Source organism: Hemicordylus capensis, chromosome 1, assembly GCF_027244095.1.
Source record: "Hemicordylus capensis ecotype Gifberg chromosome 1, rHemCap1.1.pri, whole genome shotgun sequence".
In the NCBI taxonomy this organism is placed as follows: domain Eukaryota; kingdom Metazoa; phylum Chordata; class Lepidosauria; order Squamata; family Cordylidae; genus Hemicordylus; species Hemicordylus capensis.
This window is the reverse complement of record NC_069657.1, coordinates 276,462,994-276,478,275: the sequence shown is the minus strand read 5'-3', so window position 1 is coordinate 276,478,275 and position 15,282 is coordinate 276,462,994. Positions and strand designations below refer to the sequence as shown.

Here is a 15,282-nt window from a genome sequence, read left to right as displayed (position 1 = left end):
AGGGTGCCTCTTCCACACAATTGAGAACCCTGATTGTCCCATGTTCTCAATTGTGTGGATAAAGGCCTATGCACTTACAGTTGTACATGCCATGCAGGCACCCAAGGAGACACACCTACAGGAGGGATGGGTGGTGATCTGATGGGGCAATGTAATAAGACTCCTGCAACTGAAGAGGTGTTTTGTATGGGGGATCTATGGCTCCAAACTCAAACCAGCTTCAGTTCCACCTCTTGCCTGCAGTTTGACTATATTGTGGGACTGGCATAAGCCACTCTCTTCCGACCATAGTCCCATAAATGGCCCCCCTTAACATTATCCCATGGGGATAATGAACTGTATTAGCACTGGCATTTGTAGGGACATTTTTTCAATATTATAATTTTTGAAGAAAAGTTTGAATAGCTGTACGTCCTTCCTCCCCCCACAAAAAGATAGATGCCTTTGTGTGTGTGTGCTCATGCGGCAGTCATGTGTGTGCCGGCATCACACAAGGGAGAGCACCGCCGGCACACAAAAATAGCTGGAAGGAGCGCCACTGATACAGGAAGTGGTGGTGAGAAGCAGAGGAGCAGGTATGCACCTGCTTGCCTCCATTTTAAAGGTGCCAGGGATGGGTTCCAAGTCGCATGTCAAATCACAATTTGTGCACATCCCTATAGGTGAACCTCCTCCAGTTCAATTTAGAATGGCCCTTGGTAAAATTTGGCAGTCATTCACCTTACTTCCACACTGAATTAAATTGTTTTATGTACTCTGAGCTAGTCCCTAACAGACTCCTGATTATGTAATCAAGAGCAAAGAAACCATTCCATCACCACCCCCACTAGGGGTGTGAGCAAAACTGGCTGGCCTGGTTCAGTTCGAGTCTGAACCAGACCTGAACAGGACTGGGCCAGTTCAGTTTTGCCCCCCCATGGAACCCCCTGGGTTTGGTTCGGTTTGGGTTGGTTTGTGGATCAATTTAAAAAATATATAATATTTTATTTTTAGTACTTACCTGCTCCAGGGGGCTTCTCCAAGGCTGTGGGGGGGGGGGGTCCCCACAGAGATTCTCCCTCCTCCTGCCGGCCTTCCCTTGTGGCAAAAATCACCCTGTTCAGGCATTCTTCGGCCCTTTCTGGTCCTCCCCACCCCTCATGGTGGCCATGTTGGAGGCTGCTGCATGTGTGCAATGGGCCTCTGTGTGGCCTGGGTCATGATGCTGCTCAGATCACACACACACACACACACACACACGTCATGCACATGGTGGCTAAAACTGTGGAAAATATTGGAGGTTTGGCACAGTGGGGTAGCGGTGGGGCGGGTGCAGGATAGTGGCAGGAGCCCCCCCCCCGGACATTTGGAGCCCCCCTGGACATTTGGAGGCCATGGGCCAGAGCCCCAAGGTCTGGGAGTAAGAGCGCCTCTGCTGAAGGGACTGGCCCTGTCTCAGCATGTGCTTCAGGAAGAGGAGGAGGAGGAACCAAATTGGTATAACTTTGCATATTGACCCCCAATTTTGAAGTGTGGTTCCATTACTAGTCCCAACTAGAGACACGAGTTTGGGGCGGTATAAAAGTGTAATAAATAAAAAATAAGTAAAAACTACACACGCACAGACACACACACACAAGTTATTGTGCCTCTGGTGTCTCCCTCCCCACTCCCTAGAGGGCTGTAATACATGACTGGAGGGACTGCATTTGGTGTGGTGGGTCACAAGTTGTGCCGCCTGACTCAGCACGTCGTCGTCCCTGTGTGCTTTCAAGCTGTTTTCTGCAAGGACATATGCTTTATGGTGTCACTTTTGCATTGCTTTACACGACAACCTCCAAGCTAAATGCTTCCCTTTTAATCCTGCCAGTTGTAAGCATTTTTAAATCCTGTGCGAACATGCACTTTTCTTCTGGGTGTAATGGAAACCTAACCCTGAAGAATGAATACTGTCAGGGCTATTGCGGAATAAACTCTGCAGTGCCCCCAATAAATCCTCGATTTAGGCAAAGATTCAATCCCAAGCAGATCTAGGAGGATGTAATAAAAACTTGAGATTGTTATTAGCATTGCTCTCTTATGGTCTGTGTTTAACATGTGGTGAGTTATGTTGCATTATTTAAATGCCCTGTTAAAAAAAACTCCTTCTAGAGTGCGAAAATGAAGATGAAAATTGGGGGGAAGTTATTAAAGAAGCGGAGCTGGCAGCCAATCAAAATTCTGCCCGCCATACATCTTCTTTCCATGCCAATAACCTGTTGATAAAATTTATCCGCTGCCCTGCCTTGTGGCAGTTAGCAACTGATCTCTCCACATTTTCTATATGGAGGGGGAAAAATTAAATCCACCCTTTTCAAAGTACTGGATAGTTTAAAGCGGTTTTCTCTTTCTTTTTATCCCTCAATATTATATAAGAACAATTTTAATTAATCCCTAAGAGTTAACAAGAACAACGGGGGGAAAAAAGGGAATGAAGATTTTTGTTTCTTAGGAATGCTAAGCCGTATAAAAGCTTTAGGCTTTGTTTTTTGGCCTGTCATTCTAAAGGAGGTGAGGATGGATTATAATTGCACTGTGGGGCCTGAACAGAGAACCCCTGTAGGTACAGCAGGCCTTTCAATCTTCTGATCAACGGAGCTGAAACAAAAATGCAGGAGGGCTGTGTTCCCACGTTCTTTGACAGTTTCCTGCTGCAGATAGTGTCCTTTAAACTCACCCCCCCTCCTTATGCTTTCATTATGCTGGCGAAATAATGAATAATTTGCCTCCTCTATTCTTTGATATGCATGGTCAGATATTATTGGGTAAGTAGCAAGTGGGACCTTCTTATAACCTTAATCCAGTTCACACTAATAAAATAATTTAGCCGAGAATTCTTGGGAAGCAATTATTTTTCCTGACAACAATGACTATCAAAAAGCCTCTAATGGACAGAGGCAGACAGGTCATCTTAATTTTCCATTTGCTTCAACCCAAACAATATGTGGACTTTTAAAAGGGCAAGAGCTCCCATTCTTTTAATATGGCTACAAACGCTCTCAATCATTTTAATAGAGGATGGATTTGGCTTCGTGTTGGCTTACCGGAGAGCGGGCGAGTGTATTTGCAAATATGTCTGATGTGGCTTACGGAAGAATTTTCTGAATGCAATTGTGATATTAACAGCTAGGTGAAGGATCCAGCCAAAGTTAAGTCCGCCTTAAGTTCCCTTGATATCAGATGGTTGACTCTTTCCCACTAAAATCGATGGGATTTTCTTAATACCGCTGACCCTCTCTTTACAAGTATAAAAAATAACTTTATTTGTAATGCAGCAATAAAGTATTAGTAAGCATGTGTTGTTAAAAGAAATCATCCAGTAAATTGTGTGTGTGGAACTGAACAAAATGGTGGGGCAGAGGAGTTACACAGAAATCACACCTACAAAATTGATTGTATCGATATTTGTGGTTATTTAAAAATAGGTTTCCTCACAAAAATGCATACAAACAGCATGCTCTGAACTGACTAGGCCATTGATAGCTATGATTACTTATTGACTTAAACAATAAACTGGGAATCAATGTAGCAAAAAAGAAAAGAAAAATTATGCCACTATATATATATATATATATTTTTGTTTATCATATTTATATACTGCCTGACATGTACATCCCTAGGTGGTGTACATAAGTTAAAAAACAACAAATATAAAGCAGAATTTAAAGCAGAATAAAACAATTTTATCAGATTTGTGCTGACATCATGCTTTCAAACTGGTTTTCGGGAGGGTTATGGGGTGGAGACTGCCTTGGTCAGCCTGATGGATGATCTCCAATTGGGAATGGACAGAGGAAGTGTGACTCTGTTGGTCCTTTTGGATCTCTCGGCGGCTTTCGATACTATCGACCATAGTATCCTTCTGGAAAGTCTGAGAGTGTTGGGGGTGGGAGGCACTGCTTTGCAGTGGTTCCGCTCCTACCTTTCTGGCAGATTCCAGATGGTGTCACTTGGAGACTGCTGCTCTTCAAAATCTGAGCTTTTATATGGGGTCCCTCAGGGCTCCATACTGTCTCCAATGCTTTTTAATATCTACATGAAACCATTGGGAGAGATCGTCTGGAGATTTGGTGCTGGGTGTTATCAGTATGCTGATGACACCCAAATCTATTTCTCCATGTCAACATCATCAGGAGAAGACATATCCTCCCTGAATGCCTGCTTGGAAGCAGTAATGGGATGGATGAGGGATAACAAACTGAAATTGAATCCAGACAAGACAGAGGTACTTATTGTGCGCGGTCGTCACTCGGGAAGCAATATTGATCTACCTGTTCTAGATGGGGTCACACTTCCTCAGAAGGAATAGGTACGCAGTCTGGGAGTGCTTCTGGATCCACACCTCTCCCTGGTTTCCCAGGTTGAGCCAGTGGCCAGAAGCGCTTTCTATAAGCTTCGGTTGATACGCCAGCTGCGTCCGTTTCTTGAAGTTCATTATCTCAAAACAGCAATGCGCTCTATGTGGGGCTGCCTTTGTACGTAGTCCGGAAACTACAATTAGTACAAATGCGGCAGCCAGGTTGGTCTCCGGGTCATCTTGAAGAGACCATATTACTCCTATATTACAGGAGTTGCACTGGCTGCCGATAGGTTTCCGGGCAAAATACAAAGTGCAGGTTATAACCTATAAAGCCCTAAACAGCTTAGGCCCACAGTACTTAAGAGAGCGTCTTCTTCTGCATGATCCCCATCGTCCACTACGTTCATCAGGGGAGGCTCGTCTGTGGCTACTTTCATGTCGTTTGGTGGCTACCCAGGGAGGGGTCTTCTCTGTTGTCGCCCCGAGACTTTGGAATGCACTTCCTGTGGGAATAAGAGTCTCCCCATCTCTAGTGGCTTTAAAAAGGGGTCTAAAGACTTATCTTTTTACCCAAGCTTTTTAGCTTTTTAATTTTTAATTTTTTAGCTTTTTAACTTTTTAATTTTTTAAACTTTTGATTGTTTATTATTTGTTTTAAATTGTTTTTAGTATTTGTTTGTTGTGAACTGCCCTGAGACCTTGGGTTAGGGCGGTATAAAAATGTGTTAAATAAATAAATAATAAATAAATAAAAAATATTAGTGGACCATAATGTGCTCTGCAATCAATTCCCTCTGTGATTTTCATATCCTATTATCTCAGGCATACAGATGTTCCCCATGTATGGGCAGAGGTGGCTTGTTGTCTGTCACTGCTTGAGATGACTTGCAATGTGCCACCATACCCCCCACACCTTGCTGGACCTGCCCCAACCACCCAGCTCGTCATTCCACCACCAGGGACGGAGCCCAGTGTAGATGTCATCCCACTTTCCCTCACTGACCACTTCATCCTCTAGCCAGGGCCACTGCTTGCTGTAGCAGACAGTAAGCAGCCATCTTTGCCAGCTGGTCTGTCTTTTGCTGTCACTGGAGCTCCAACTCGTGCTCTCTCTTTCTCCCCTCCAGCATGAATCATGTCCACTTTGTGATGACCACAGGTAGTCAGGAGAGGGGGCCCACACTTGCCACCCCATGGCACACTTACTGGCTGGGGCCATTACCTCACACAGTCCCATGAGGGAGCCACCCCTGTGTATGGGCTACCTCAATCAATAATCTTTATTACATTCCAAGACCAGCATGATTCAAAATAATAAAAACAAATTATGGAACCATAAAGCTATATTACTTTAAAATTACTGCCCTAATAGTATAAAGCTATTCTAGCTGGCCCGGGCGCAGAGCATCTGCGCCTCTAGTTCTCCCTCGTTCTTGGCCCCTCATTCTCAGCCCTCCCCCCTTCTCTTCCCTCTTCCCCCCTCCAATGTTTTTTTTTCTCTGGCAGCCTGCCTGGCCAGATGCTTTTTCCGGCCGCCTTCCACTTTCTCCACCCCCGGCCGCTGCTGCCACTTCCCCCTGCCACTGCTGCTTTCCTTTTCTCTCCCCCCCTGCTGCTTTCTCTCCCCACCCTCCCACTGTGCCCACCAGCCTGCCCGCCCACCTGCCTGCCTGCCCGCCTGCCTGCCCACGCATTTGCTGGCCTGTCGGTTGTTCTTATGTTCTCCACCGCTATCATTTCCCTCTCCCCCTCCCTTTGCTTGCAAACTCTTGCGAGAGCTGCCACACATGGGATTAGTGATGGGTACATCTTAGAGAAAGATATAGATATAGATATAAATAATAATATTATAAAGCTGCTATTCTTAGAAAGGGTAGCCATGAGATTATTAAACAGCTGTATTAAAAAAGTTATGAACATATAAAATTTGAAATATATAAAATGCAAAACGGTGGCTAAAATGGAGGTATATAAAATAAGGCATCTAAATAGGAACACTTAAAAAGATAAAATAGTCAGCAGTTTAAAACTACGCAGAGCTGATGCAAGGGAATGGCCTGGCAGTCACCACCTAGCGGATCCTACACGCTGTCACGCAGAATTTGGCAGTTCTTGGCCAGGTCGTCATCCCAAAGCAGCAACTGGGTATAGACATAGGTTGGGCAGCCAGGGTACTTGCGAAGTAGCGGACATATAATTTTGGCACAAATGTCTCTATAAAAAAGGCAAAAGACAAGTGCATGTTCTGTGGTTTCTACCTCCCCAGTGTCTCTCTGCGATTGGGATCTTTCCGTATTTGCCTTCCAATACAGTGAAGGGAAGGGCATGACAATGGACGAAGGTATGAGGGTATTCTGTGGCTTGATATTTCTAGCTGTGACAGGTACACAGCAAGAGAGGTAGAGTATCTAAGACTTAAAGGACAGGAAGGATGAGACCCTGCCTAGGTCAGCCTGGCACTCAGTGTCCATTATCCTGTTTGATGACTGTTTTTGCCTGGTCACAGACCATAGCAAGTAGGAGGGGGTCGAAAGCCCAGGAGTGACCATTTAGTCCACACCGCCCTTTTCCAGGATGGTTGAAAATTGTCCTGTGGGGTCAGAGGAGCCAAGCCCCATGGGCTGAGGGATAATTTAACCCAGAGGTTAAGAATGAACACCCACGCTCTGGCCTCAACCTTTATCATGCACGTTTCCAAGCGTAGTGTGGCATTTGAGACACAGCGAGGCACTTGGAGGGCCGCTCTTAGAAATTTGGATTGCCCCCGCTCCAAGGGGGCAAGATTGGAGTGGTGGGGCCCTGATGGGGCACCATAGAGGAGTTGCGTCAACGTCTTGGCCTCAAATAATTTGAGTGCTGTGGGTATGTAATGGCCCCCTCTAGTCTGTAGGAATTTTAGATTGGTGGTGGAACTCCTCTGAGCAGTGAGGGTGACATGGTTGCAGTGGGCCTTTATGGAGTCAGAGGCATGTAGGACCACGCCCAGATATTTGAAACAAGTAATCTGTTCGACCTTGTGGCCATTTATACTTCAGGGACAGGTCTTGGGTCTTCTGGTGAGAGCCGTAACTTTAGTTTTTTGATAGTTGATTTATAGTTGATCGTTCTTGCAGGACTGAGCTAGAGCTGCCAGTGCTCTTTTGAGATGTATAATGGGTCCTAGAGAGGATTGCAGCATCGTCGGCATAGAGCAGAGAAGAAATGCTTCTATCCACCAGCTTGGGAGGGTGAAAGTCTGGGCAAGTAAGGTGTCTCACCATGTCATTGATGTAGAAGTGGGAAAGGAGTGGGGCCAGGATGCATCCTTGTTTGACTCCCTTCTGTGTTGGAACAGGGTTTGTGAGGGGCCCTTGTAGGGTATGGTTTACTTAAGACAATACCTCTCAGCTAGCTGAAAATGCAAATATGGATGACTTTCTCTCCCAAATGGGACTGAAATGCCTTTGGCATTGCCACTTTTGAAACGTGGATTCTTAATCGTTCCCTAGTTTCCCTTCTCAGGTAAGTGCCCACCTGCATGAACATCATTGCACCATTGGATGAAAAGCAACTGAATGTGTCAACCGACTCTACTGAAAAACACATATCCTTGTGTTGGATATGTACCCCTGCTAACTGGATAAAGGGACACCTTTCAAGTAATCATTGTCTTATATTTAGTAGGAGGAGAGCAACTTCCCTTATTCAGTTCTGACAGAGCATGTTCCCAGAGGCTGTTGCAGGTGTCTCCCTTGTGTTTTTTATTTGTTTGTTTTTAGATTGTAGGCTAGTCCCTTTGGAATGGGGAACCATTATTTTGCTCTTTGGATATGTAAACCACTTTGATAACCCTTTTTTAAAAAGCAGTATATAACTATTTGAAATGAAATTAAACTATAATGTTAGGCAATGAGCTCATACAGATGGCCAACTTATCCCAGGGGTAGCTGGAATCATCTGTATCATCTTTCCAAGTACCCCACATCTCAGAGATTGTCCTTCTATGTATCATCCTTGGTCTTCTCAGGACCAGCTTCAGGTTCCAGGGGGCCCTTGGCAAACTGCCCTCCATGGGCCCCTCCTCCCTGGTTTTGTTGTAGAGTTTACCTTGGCAGATAGCATGGGGGAAAGAAGGTGACAATTGAGCAACTCTTTCAGCAGCCACCATTGTGCCATCACCACTGCATGCATGCCATGGGCAGGAGGTGGTCTCAGGGAATGCCAGTAGGCCTTTCTGAGCCCTAGGCAGCTTTTCAATGATGCTCACCCCTGATGCCGGCCCTGGAGAACTACCAGGCCCAGCTTCATATATCTACTTTGTATGAAATGAGAACTGTCTTGTCCGGAATGAAGAGTTTTAGATCAATCCCTCTGGGGCTATGAAACGATTTCCCTTCTGACATGCTGAGTTTTCCCTGCTTATGAGCCTTCAAGAAGGGCTACATAAGGCTCATCTCTTTTGTCAGCATTTCAGATCTGTTGGTTAGTTTTGGTTTTTGATTGTTGTGGTTTTTGTTTTTTGTTTTTAAAATGAATTTAAATTGTAGTTATTCTAGGAACATAGGAAGCTGCCTTATACTGAGTCAGACTGGCAGCAGCTATCCAAGGTTTTAGGCAGGAGTCTTTCCCAGCCCTGCCTGGAGATACCAGAGAGTGAAACTGGCAAGCCGGTCCTCCCCTCTAAGTGGAGAAAAGGACATTGATTGATTGATTGTGCCGTCATGTACGTGTTGACTCTTAGAGAGCATATAGATAGATTCTCTCCAGGATGATCTGTCTTCAACTTGGCCTTTAAGGTCTCTCAGTGGTGCATTCATTGCTGTCGTAATCGAGTCCATCCACCTTGCTGTTGGATGTCCTCTTCTTCTCTTTCCTTCAACTTTCCCCAGCATTATGGACTTCTCAAGGGAGCTGGGTTTTCGCATAATGTGCCCAAAGTATGATAGTTTCAGTCTGGTCATTTGTGCCTCGAGTGAAAATTCTGGATTGATTTGTTCTATGATCCATTTGTTTGTTTTCCTGGCTGTCCATGGTATCCTCAAAAGTCTTCTCCAGCACCAAAGTTCAAACGCGTCAATATTTTTTCTATCTTGCTTCTTCAAAGTCCAGCTTTCGCATCCATAGAGTGTCATGGAGAAAACCATTGTCTGAACGATTCTAATCTTTGTAGGTGTATACACATCATGACATCTAAATATCCTTTCCAAGGCCTTCATTGCAACCCTACCAAGTGCTAGTCTGCAGCGTATTTCTTGACTGCTGGATCTTTCACTGTTGATGGTAGATCCTAAAAGGCAAAAGCTATCTACCAGTTCAATGTCTTCATTATCAATTTTGAGGCTGGTTGCTGTACTCAATCTCATTACTTGAGTCTTCTTTACATTTAGCCGTAGTCCCATTTTTTCACTGTGCTCTTTGACTTTCATCACTAGAGCTTGCAGATCATCTGCATTCTCAGCTAGCAGAGTGGTGTCATCAGCATAGCGCAGGTTATTGATGTTTCTTCCTCCAACTTTAAAACCACGCTCATCTTCTTCCATTCCAGCTTCTCTCAGTATATGTTCAGCATATAAATTGAATAAAGAAGGAGAAAGTATACAGCCTTGTCCTACTCCTTTGCTGATCTGGAACCAGTCTGTTTCACCATGTTCCATCCGGACTGTGGCTTCCTATCCTGTGTATAGGTTTCACATGAGAACAATGAGATGTTCTGGGATGGCCATTTTCCTAAGGATATTCCACAACTTGACGTGGTTGATGCAATCAAAGGCTTTTCTGAAGTCAATAAAGCACATATTGACTTCTTTTTGTCTTTCTTGATTATCCAATACGCATCAGCAATGATGTCTCTTGTTCCTCATCCTTTTCTGAAACCAGCTTGAACATCCGGTATTTCCCTTTCCACCTAGTGCTCTAATCTGCATTGGATGATCCTGAGCATTATTTTGCTAGCATGTGAAATTAAGGATATTGTGTGATGGTATGGGCAATCTGTTATGTCTCCTTTCTTTGGAATGGGCATGTAGACTGACTTCTTCCAATCTGTTGGCGACTGTGTCATTCTCCAAAATTGTTGGCATAGTTTGGTTAGGGTCTTGACTAATTCTTCTTTTGTTGTCTGCCATATTTCTGTAGCTATTCCATCAATTCCTGTAGCCTTCCTACTTGGTAATGACCAGAGTGCTGATCTAACTTCATCTTCCCGTACTAGAGGTTCTTGCAAGTAGAGAATATATTCTAGAATATATTGGATGCTGACATCCCTGCTGTGCAGATTATCAGTATACTCCTTCCATATATTCTCTGAATCAGTTACTGAGCCAGGTTTCACAATCAGTGAGACCCAGTTTTGGAGAGTGAGCAGGGAGAGCGGGCTAAGCCCACTCTCCCCACACACAAGCAGGGTGAGAGCCCTGGGCAGCTGGATCGGCCGCCCACACGATTGCCAGCTCTGTGATGGAGCCGGGGGGGGGGCTGGGGGGAGTGGGGGCATGCTGGCGAGACCCCTGGAGCCGGGAGGCAGCTTTTCGCCTCCCCTCTGGGGCTATCTACTCACGATTTTTAAAAACGGGTTTGCAGAGCGCTCACTTTGCAAACCTGGTTTTAGGGGAGCGGTACTTAGGCGGGTTAACTGCCTGGGAGCCACCGAGCTCGCCTGGGAGCCCAGTGGCTCCCACAATCAGGCAAAACCGGGCTAGGCTCCCCTAGCCTTAATTCGCCTGATCGTGGGAATAGCCCCACTATCTGTCCTTTGGCATCTCTTAACATACCAATTTGAGGTTGGAACTTCCTTCTGAGTCCAGAGATCATTTGGAAAACTTGCCTTGTTTTTCTGTGTCTATTTCCATCCTCAAGGTCTTTACAGATGTCATTGTAGTATTGCTCTTTGTCTCTTCTAACAGCTTTCTAAAATTCCCTATTAAGTTCCTTCCTGAGGTCTTTAATTTCCTTGACTTTGGCTTCTCTCCTCTTCTTGGCAATTTCCACCATCTGTTCTGACATCCATTTTGCTTTCTTCTGTTTCTTGGTCTTTGGCAGTCTCTTTTCACATTTGTCCTTAATAACTTCTTTGATTTCATTCCACAGTTCCTCTGGTTCCCTGACAATGAGCTTCAGAACTTCAAAGTGGTTCCTGATGTTCTCCTTGAAAATGGTGGATACATTCTCAAGATCATATCATGGAAGCTGGATAGCTTTTTTTCTGCTTTAGCTTGACTTGCACATGAGCACTTTGTGATCTGTTCCACAATCAGCCCCCAGCCGCTATCTATCTATCTATCTATCTATCTATCTATCTATCTATCTATTCAATTTTTATACCACCCTTCCAAAAATGGCTCAGGGCGGTTTACACAAATAAATAATAAACAAACAAGATGGATCCCTGTCCCCAAAGGGCTCACAATCTAAAAAGAAACATAAGATAGACACCAGCAACAGACACTGGTGGTACTGTGCTTGGGTGGATAGGGCCAGTTACTCTCCCCCTGCTAAACAAAGAGAATCACCATGTTAAAAGCTACCTCTTTGCCAAGTTAGCAGGGGTAACTTGCTGTTATAATTTTTGCTGTTATAACTGAGCTCTTCCACCTCCTTGCACCGATAATGTAATCAATTTGATTTCTGTGTACTCCATCTGGTGATGTCTATGTGTATATGTGCTGCTTTGGTTGTTTGAAGTATCTGTTAGCAATGAAGAGAGTATTGGAGTGGCAGAAACTAATAAGGTGTTTTCCTGCTTCATTTCTGTTTCCTAGGCCATACTGTCTGACTGTGTTTTCCTCCTTACCATTTCCAGCTTTGGCATTCCAGTCTCCAACCTCCATCAGCACATCTTGCTTTCATGTTCTGTCAATTTCAGACTGAACTTGAGCATAAAACTCATCAACTTCCTCTTTTTCTGCATCATCGTTGGGGCATAGACTTGAAAAACTGTCATGTTAAAGCATTGTCCGTGCAATCTAATTGATATTAGTCGGTCACTGACTGCATTCATTGTACCCGCATTGCTATATCCTTCCTGAATATGAAAGCAACACCGTTCCTTCTTTGTTTTTTGTGTCCCGGGTAGTAAATGGTATGATTTTCTGATTGAAAGTGTCCCATTCCAGTCCATTTAATTCACTGATGCCCAAGATGTCAATCTGTAGTTGATTCATTTAATCTTTCACTGTGTCAAGCTTTCCTATATTCATGATTCTTACGTTCCATGTTCCCATTGTCATTCTGTCTTTGCAGCTTTTGACCCACCCACCCCGCATAGAAAGGAGATATTTATTTATTTATTTATGTATTTAACATATTTTTATACCGCCCAAAATTTACCTCTCTGGGTGGTTTACAAAATAAAAACAGAAAGTAAAAATTAGTTAAAACAAAAACAAAAAGTTTAAAACATTACAACAATTTAAAATTTTTTAAACAAAATTTTAAAACAGCATTAAAACCATTAAAACAATATTAATTAAAAGCCTGGGTGAACAGATGCATCTTTAAAGACTTTTTAAAAGCTTTCAGAGATGGGGAGGCTCTTATTTCACTAGGGAGCACATTCCAAAGCCTAGGGGCTGCAATGGAGAAAGCCCGTCCCTGAGTAACTACCAGATGAGCCGGTGGCAAATGCAGATGGACCACTCCAGATGATCTCAGTGGGCGGTGGGGTTCTTGATGAAGAAGACATTCTCTTAAATACCCAGGGCCCAAGTTGTTTAGGGCTTTATAAGTTATAACCAACACCTTGTATTTTGCCTGGAAACATATCTGCAGACAGTGTAGCTCCTTCAAAACAGGACTTATATGGTCTCTCTGAGATGACCCAGAGACCAACCTGGCTGCCACATTCTGGACCAGCTGTAGTTTCCGGACTACATACAAGGGCAGCCCCACATAGAGCGCATTACAGTAATCCAGTCTGGAGGTTACCAGCAGATGTACCACTGTTTTGAGGTCGTTCATCTCAAGAAACAGACGCATCTGGCATATCAGCCAAAGCTGATAGAAGGCACCGCCGCCTCAACCTGGGAGACCAGGGAGAAGCTCGGACCCAGAAGCACCCCTAGACTGTGTACCAGTTCCTTCTGGGGAAGTGTGACCCCATCCAGAACAGGTAGATCAAAATCGTCTCTCGGGTTCTGACTCCACACAATGAGTACCTCCGTCTTATCTGGATTCAGTCTCAGTTTTTTATTCCTCATCCAGCCCATTACCGCCTCCAGACAGGCATTTAGGGAGGTTATGCCCTCTCCTGATGATGCTGACATGGAGAAATAGATTTGGGTGTCATCAGCATACAGATAGCACCCTGCACCAAATCTCCTGATGATCTCTCCCAGCGGTTCCATGTAGATGTTAAACAACATCAGAGACAATATGGAGCCCTGAGGCACACCATACAAGAGTTCAGATTTTGAAGAACAGCAGTCTCCAAGGGATACCATCTGGAACTTGCCTGAGAGGTAGGGGAGGAACCACTGCAAAGCAGTGTCTCCAACTCCCAACCCCCTCAGACGTTCCAGAAGGATACTGTGGTCAATAGTATTGAAAGCTGCTGAGAGGTCCAAAAGGACCAACAGAGTCACACTTCCTCCGTCTATTTCCAATTGGAGATCATTCATCAGGCTGACCAAGGTAGTCTCCACCCTATAGCCAGCCCGAAAGCCAGTTTGACATGGGTCAAGAAAATCAGTTTCCTCCAAGACTATCTGGAGCTGGGATGCCACCACCCTCTCAATTACCTTGCCCAGCCATGGAAGGTTGGAGACAGGCCTGTAGTTGCTCAGCTCTGAGGGATCCAAGGTAGGGTTCTTCAGAAGCGGTCTAATAATTGCCTCCTTAAAACAAGGAGGCATCCTACCTTCCCTCATAGATGCATTTATTATCTCTACCAGGCCTTCTACAACAAGCCCCCGGCCAGATAATATAAGCCATGTTGGGCAAGGGTCAAGAGAACATGTGGTAGACCGCACCATTCCAAACAGCTTGTTCACATCCTCAGGAGTCACAAACTGCAACTAATCCAACCGAATCACACAAGAGGAGTCGCTGGACATCTCCACATTAGTTCAGTTCAAGGTTCAGTTCAAGGATCCACATTAGTCCACAGTCAGTGGACACACCCCCTGTCTCCCCATCTCTAGGTAAGCCCAGACATATCCTCGGACTGTCTCACCCAGGACTAATTAAAACAGAAGTCCCACTATTAAATGCCCCCCACATACAAATACCTGGGCCAGAAGACTTGGCCCACACTGTCCCCCAAAGTGGCGACCCCGCCAGTGGCAGCACCCTATATAGCCCTGAGCAGGCAGCTCTAGGCAGATGGAATCCAGGAAACTACTAAGTCACCCTCCTCCCCAGGCCCCAATCCTGCAAGGCCTCACCTCAGCACAGCAGCCAGTCCTGGGGTGCAGATAACAGACCGGGGGGGGGCAGCAGGAGAAGCAAACAGGCAGGCACCCAGTCTCTCACCCTGGGGTCTGCCTAGGGGCAGATGGTGGCCTTCCCCTTCTCTCTCCTGCAAGCAGCTATAGCTATCAGACTTGGGGAGGGGAGGAGGATCCCCACAATGCACTGCACTTTGCAGTATTGGAACTCTGGGGGTGGGGCAACACATTCTGGCACCCTGACCCTAGTTGCTGCCAGTGCTCATCTGGGCAGGTGATCTGCCTGCCCAGGGAAGGCTGAATGATCATCTGTGGGGAGGTAAGCTCTTTAGGGTTTCCTCTCCACCAACCCTGTAGCCCTTTCTCACTGCTCACGAGAAAGGGCTCAATAAATAAGGACTTTTACCACACATGGGGTGCAAGTGAGTAATAAAATGTAGAATACATGGTAAAATGGATACCTGCACCCACTTGACCCGCAAGTTCTGACTGTGATGTCTCTTTTACACATGCAAATCTATTAAGTGATAAACATGCAGGTGTGAACCAGTCCCGAATCTTCATTAGAGATGCAATTCTCTTTAGAACAGAAGCTTGGGCTGT

General features: G+C 45.2%; 1 long non-coding RNA gene across 2 annotated transcripts in view; it reads right to left on the bottom strand.

Moving 5' to 3' along the window:
* The window catches only part of LOC128340389 (uncharacterized), a 64,072-nt gene extending 49,272 nt beyond the window's left edge, over positions 1 to 14,800 (bottom strand). Inside the window, exon 1 of one of the 2 annotated variants that reach the window (XR_008313672.1) lies at positions 14,677 to 14,800. This is a non-coding gene — a long non-coding RNA (uncharacterized LOC128340389). Of the gene's footprint in view, positions 1 to 1,000; positions 1,168 to 14,676 lie in introns of those variants that run through there. The other variant, XR_008313671.1, reaches the window with a different exon arrangement.
* Positions 14,801 to 15,282: the final 482 nt, after the last annotated feature.